We start from the raw sequence: 6,440 nt of genomic DNA on the forward strand, positions 1-6,440 counted from the left end.
ACCAAGCTGTGAGATTAAGAATAACTTGAGGTGGAATGAGACAAAAAAAGACTGAGGTGTCTAACACAGGCCTCCATCGACCGGTGGACAGCTCAGGGGAGGGGACGAGGGAAGCAGTAATAAACGTGGCAAGTCCCCAGGTCAAAACCATGGAGCCGTCGATGAGAGTCTCGTCGCTTCCCAGGAATGGCTATGGCCACCAATCCTGACCAGTCCCCATGCTTCTGGCCGCTACCATGGACAGCAGCCAGGCCCTGCTGGGCAAGGGGCGCATGACCTTGAAGGCCAAGGGTTTCTCGTCTTCATTCTATGGTGTCTGGGTTCTGTCTGCAACCGAGGGATGAGCAAGGAGCTCGCCTCTCGCTGGGGGATCTGACCCTTTGACACGGAGGGCCAGAGGCATGAGGGGGGAGTACGGACATAGTGCACTTGCCCAAGGTCACAGGGCTAGCGACAGAGCACGGCCACTCTTGGAGTCTCCCTTTTCTCTTCTATAGACTGGGCTTAATCAGCAACCGACCTGGTGAGTGGCACACAGTAGGTGCTGGACAGAGTTCCAGTGAAAAGGTTTCAAAGGGGTTAGTTCTTCTCTGGGGTGTGGGGCAGTGGCCGAGGTGGCGCTGTTTAGAGCTGTGTCTCTGCTTCCCGGCACCTGCTTTCGAGTCGGTACTTCAGCAGATGTTCAAGGAAGAAAGGAGGGAGGAAGAAAGACGGGTCACTCATGCGCCTCCTTGTCGCAGCCGGTAGCACAGGGCCTGGCGCCCAGGGGCCCGCTCCCGCGTCCCTCCCTCCCGAGGATCCCGTGTCTCTCTTACGGGGTGGAAGCTCAGGAGGTGGGGGGACCTCGAGAGGAGCCGTGGGGAGCCCACCTCCAGGGCATAAGACCCATCATGAAGCCAGAGTCCTGGGAGCCTTCTGGATGCCCTTTGCCCCCGTTCCTCAGCTGGGAGCATGACCGGAAGGGTCTGTTAAGGACCATGCCTCCCGCTTTATTTCCAAGTGCAGACACCTGGCGGGGGAGTCCCTGGGGAGTCTGGTTTGCAGGAGGCTGGCTCTGCAGGCTTTTGTGATGAAGTCACAGGCCCTTGATGTATTATTCAGGCAGGGCACCAATCAATGCCAGACGCCCGTCCATCCCCCACTGGTCCCCCTGCCTGGGCCTCCGCCGTTTCGGAAGCAAGTGCTAAAATCTGAAGACAAATCGCCCGCTTTTGGCTCGTCACGGCATAAATACCTGGCACCGGTCGCTGGGAAGAGATGTAGGTTCCACGTGGCTGATTCTGTTGTTTCCAGTCTTCGTGCTGGTAGCATGCGCCCCCTGCGCCTCGAGCCCTGATGGGGAAGAAGCAGTCATGCATGTCTATGGAAGTCACGATTATTCAAAATCTCCGTTCTCCTTCTTTCACCGAGGTGCGTGAGGCGGAGGCGAGGACGCGGGCGCTTCGTAAACGGGCGCGCTCGTGGACGCGGCGACTTCCTCCCAACGGCGCCTTGGGCCCTGCTGGTCCTCATGACTGCCGTCCGCTGGCTCTCTGCACGCAGCTCTTCCTGGGGCTCCTCGGGGTGGGCAGGTGCTTGGGGGGCGGCCTTGGTGCCCCCGGACATGCGTGGACGTCCTGGCCGTGCCTTGGCAGCTGCGAGGCTCAGGCACATCTGTACCTTGGAGCGGCACTTCCCTCCCGTAAATGGGGCCCTCAGCTCCGCTTAGATGACCGTGTAGGCGGGTCGACCGGGGCGAGGGGCCAGCGGAAGACAGACCCCTGTCGTTTTCTTACGCAACGCGGTCGACGTTCCCACAATTTGCAATGCCGTGGCGAGTTTTCGCTGTCAGCGACGCCTGTCACGTTTCCAGATGGAGTGATGTCCACTTGGTTCTTCAGGCTCTGGAACCCAGCAGTCCAAACGCCAGGTAGAGAACGCAGCACGTCCTGCGGCTTGGACCAGCCCTCCCCTCCCGCCTGCCTCCCTCCCTCCTCTCTGGGCCCCCACCGTCCGCCCGACGAGCGTTCCAGTGAGGCGCACGTCCAGGGCTGTGACGACCGAGTCATACGTCTGCCTTCCTCGTCTTTGCCTCCCGCCTCGAAGGTCCCAGGAATTGGGAAAGTAAGCGATAGCACACGGCTTTGGCTCGGCACCCCCAAACTCCAACAGCCATTCCAGCAGCAGGTCCCTCAGGGCAGGGCACCTCCCAACGATGTCCTCAGTCCCCAGGACACCCACCCTTCCTGGATGGGTGGGCCGCAGAGCGGCCAGGCAAGACACCCTGGGGCACTGCAAGCTGCCATGCTGGGTTCCAGCGACAGCTTCCCAGCCCCTTGCACAGCGCGCCCTTAACCACACCCCCCCGCCGGACGCCGGTCCCCACGCAGGAAGGACGTGGTTCCTTGTCGCTGCCAGCCGTGCATGGCCGGCCACCTCCCAGCAGTTTGACCTTTGTACGAGGCAAATCCGATCTTACCAGCCCAGGTGTAAACACACCAGTCTGAGAATAAAGACCGAACTCCTTCTGCCCGCCAGGCCCGGCGGGGTCCAGCCGAGCGAAGTCACCAGCTTCTTCCCGTACCTCTCCGCCCTGCTGCGAGTCCCCCTCACCAACCGACTCTCCGCCCCCGCCACACAGGGCCCGTGCCTGTCCCCAGCCTGGAAAGTCCCTTCCCTCACCGGACAGCCCCCCATCCTCTCAGATTTCATCCTGCCCACAGTCCCTTCCACGCCTGCTGTCAGATCCGCGCCTCCCCCACCCCCCCCGACGCCCCGAGACCGGACGGCTCCCCAAAGCAGGGCCGATAGCTGCAATCTTAAATACGTGTCCTCAGAACCTTTTGGGGTCTGTCTCCCTAACTGGACCGAGACGGCAGGACATGGAGTCACAGGTCGGACTCTTCAGAAGCAGATGCTGACAGAGTTTGGGGTGCGACATGTTGTTTAGGGAGGGACACCTGTCAGAGGAAGTCAAAGGCCGGGACGCGGGGCTGGGCGGAGGGAGGAGTCCGTGCAGGTGCGTCAGGCTCCACCCAGCTGGCCGGGGGTGAGGCCGCAATGGGTCAGCCCTGCACAGGGTGCAGCCTTGAGTCCCAGGAACCAGACCCTTGTGGCCCAGGGACGCTCAGTCACCAGTGCTGGCTGCTGTGGGAAGGGGTGACCTCGTGAAGGACGCTCTCATGGCTGGTTGGTCCTTCTTTGAGAGGGGATAGGTGCCCCTCCCTGCATGCCATGGGCACTCCTATTTCAGCCGCAGGGTGTGGATCGGGTGTTTTCGCATTCGTGCAAGGTACCACATGGCCTGGCGCCTGCCCCGACATCCCAGTGGGGCAAAGTGAGCAAACCCTCCCAGCCTGTAACTAGAGCCCCAAACACACGCAGCTGCCCCTGGCCTGCGCCTGCCACTTGCCAAAGGGCCGATACCACGCTGGTAGGGAGGTCAATCACGATGCTACTCCTGTGCTGTTTAATTAGAAGCACCTCTACTCTGGTTTGTTTTTCGAATCCATCGGCTGGTATATCCAGCCCCAGACCCATCTGGACAGCAGGGGCCGGCCCCATTTGTGACATTCTCTCCACCGCCAAAAGAAAATTCTTACATATTTTTTTCAGATGTGGAAATAAAACTCGCCAAGTGTCTCGGAGTCTCTTTCATAGTCCCTGGGAGAGGCGGAGTGGAGCAGCCGAGGAACTTGGCTCTTGTTATCTTTTCATTTTCAATTTGCATCATAAGCATCGAAGAAGGACTTTTCTCCTTCCTAGGAGATTTCTTTTAGTAATATTATCTTGGCCAGGCGGCGGGAAGAAAGGAGATTTTTCTAAGCTCAGACCCCGGCACATCTAGGCGTGCTTCTTCCTCGTCCCCCGCCGTCCCCCGTAGAGAGTTAAATGCAATATAAGTCAAGTTCATTTCTGTTTGCAAAATGATTTTCATCCTAGATATATTTCATAACACTTCATTCGCACAGTCCAAGAATAACATTTGCGAAAACGGGGAAATGGAGAAACCCTCGGTGAGACCGTGACCAGTTTAGAACGAAGCCGAACAAGGGTGGGTTGGGAAGTTACCGGACTGACAACAAGTAACGGGGCGAGTGGAAAATTAACCAGAAGTAAAATTTTTTTACTAGTTAATTCGTAAGTGTTTTTGATAACGAATGAACGTGTTTAAAAGCTTAAAGGACTTACATCTGCGCCAGCAAAGCCGCACTTGCTGTGAACCAAGCTCCTTGCACATGTGGCCTCCCTCGGACGCCCCTGTGGAGTTGGCATGCGACGTCTGTTTCGCAGACAAGGACCCTGAGGCAGAGAGTTGCCCCTGGCCCAAGGTCAGCACGGTTTACGTCTGTCTGTGGTCTGCCGTCTGCTCACCCCCTTAGTGCTTGCCTGAGCCCAGAAGAATCCGCCAAAGTCTCCTTCCCAATGGCCCGCCCTGGCGTGGCCTTAGTTCTGCACCCGCAGGGCGTCATGGACCAGGAGAGGCCTGGCGCACTGCGGGTGCGGGCACCTTGGTGGGTGACACCTGGGTTCGAGCCCGAGTTCTGGCGTTCGCACGTCTGCAATCCAGGCTCAGGCACTCAGCTTCCCGGCCCAGGAGGCAATTATCACCTTGTTGGCTTATTGTCAGTGATAAATGAGATTAATAACAACCGTGTCTGGCACACGGCAGACATGAAACTATTTTTATTTACGTGGCTAGTCACGTGCTGCCGAGTGCTGCCGAGTTCCAGGACGGGACGGCGAGAGCATGGCAGGGCCCGAAGCGTCGCAACTCTGCCGTCCGTGGCTTTCGAGGTGTGCTGCGCAGGCCACCTGCCTTCGTCAGAGTGGTGTGGAAGTCTCGGAGAGCGCCCAGGGCCCGGGGGCCCCCCCCGCGGCCGCCGGAGTCAGAGTTGGGGTGGGGCGAGGCCCAGGATGCACAGGAAGTTCCTGACTGCTGGTCCTTCCTTCCGCCCACTGAGCGGGGGAGAGCAAGAGGCGGGCTGAGGCGCCAGTGCTGTGGACTGGATCCTCGTGTCTCCCTAAATTTGTAAGTCAAACTCCCCCCCCACCCCAGAGCCCTGGGGGGCCCCTGAAGGAGACTCAGTTCGGCCAGGCGCGGTCAGGCCTGAGCTCCAGTCCGCCGGCTCCCGCTGTGGGGTGACGGGCAGCTCGGGAGAAGCGAGGGGAGGTGGGCGGCAGGGACGTTGGGGCATGTAGAACCCGGTCAGCCGCCTCTTGCTGGCTGTGGCCTCGATTCCAGCCCAGGGTCGCCATCTCCCATGGGCAGAACTGTCCCTCTGTGTGGGGTTCTGGGGAAGACTGAACGGTCACGGGCGTCCCAGCCTGGCCCCTTGTGTGTGCAGCATAAATGGCACCTATTGTTTCGTGGCTTCTCCGGACCCGTGCTGGGCTCAGCATCTGAGTGACCTCCTGCATGGGGCGCGAAGGGCCTCGGGGGCCGGCAACGCCCTGCCCACGCCGGCGTCAGGACCTGCCAGTTATCCTGCTGCCGGATGACCACTTCCCAACCCCAGGGCTTGGCATTGGGCACAGCCCTCTGATGTCCCCAACAGCGGCCTTTCTTTGCAGAGTGACCCCCTGCCTGGCCAGCATGTCGATGAGAGAGGCCGGGCCCCTGCACTTCCCCGGACTCGAGCCTGGGCCGTCCTCGGAAATATGCCATTAATAGCTCCTTGTAACACCAGGCTGATGGATGGCCGTGAACTCCCCGCGGTTCAAGTGCAGAGCTAATGAGACAAAGTGGGATTCTGGAGACGGCTGCGTGGGCACCCCGGGCCGCCGGCCTCTTCCCAGGCCCTGCCTGGCGGCTGTCCTCTTTGTTGAGGGTTCGAGGCCAGAGGCTGCCAAGTTTCTGACTAAAGCCCTTGTTGTGGCGGCCGGTCAACATCTTAATAGCTCAACAAGCTGAAAATAAAAGCGGGGGGCGGGGGCTGCAGAAGGGGAGCCACGGGGCGGAGGGTGGCGGGCTTGCAGGGGCGCTGGAGAGAGACGCTCTTTCCAAAAACGCAGAGCATGCGGGGCTGCCCGAGCCTTCGAACGGGGGCTCAAGTTGGAAACGAGCTTCCGGACCCTTCCCAGGGGATGGGAAATGCAGAATAAGGGGAAACCCGCCACCCTAGACATGATGGGAGCGATCACGTGACTGCTCAGAGGGACACGGTCGTTCTCAGGCTCGTCCCTCGGCCGCACGGCGGTGGCTCGCCGCACCCCGAGGCGATGCCATGTCCTGCGGCGGTCACAGGCAGGGCGTCGCTCAGGCCACGCCAAGCGCAGGTCCGGCTGCGGGCTCCTGCCCGAGGGCGGCCCGGCCTGGACCTCTGCGTCCTCCTCCGTCAGGCGCGGCTTTGCCGGGAGGACGAGGTGAGTGAACGGAAGCCAGGGACCGAGCGGTATCGACAGTTGCGCGTGCACGGTGACCGCGCCGGACAGAGGCAGGCACCGGAACGCGTGTGCCA

General features: G+C 60.5%; 1 long non-coding RNA gene across 1 annotated transcript; it reads right to left on the minus strand.

Annotated features, from left to right (window-relative positions):
* Nucleotides 1-533: 533 nt before the first annotated feature.
* LOC118609960 lies at nt 534-2,584 on the minus strand. Its single transcript, XR_004953528.1, has 3 exons — nt 2,459-2,584; nt 1,235-1,883; nt 534-669 (listed from the first exon to the last, which is right to left on the minus strand). It is a non-coding gene; the product is annotated as an uncharacterized LOC118609960 (long non-coding RNA).
* Nucleotides 2,585-6,440: the final 3,856 nt, after the last annotated feature.

This window comes from Rousettus aegyptiacus, unplaced genomic scaffold (genome assembly GCF_014176215.1).
Source record: "Rousettus aegyptiacus isolate mRouAeg1 unplaced genomic scaffold, mRouAeg1.p scaffold_m13_p_12, whole genome shotgun sequence".
Classification (NCBI taxonomy): domain Eukaryota; kingdom Metazoa; phylum Chordata; class Mammalia; order Chiroptera; family Pteropodidae; genus Rousettus; species Rousettus aegyptiacus.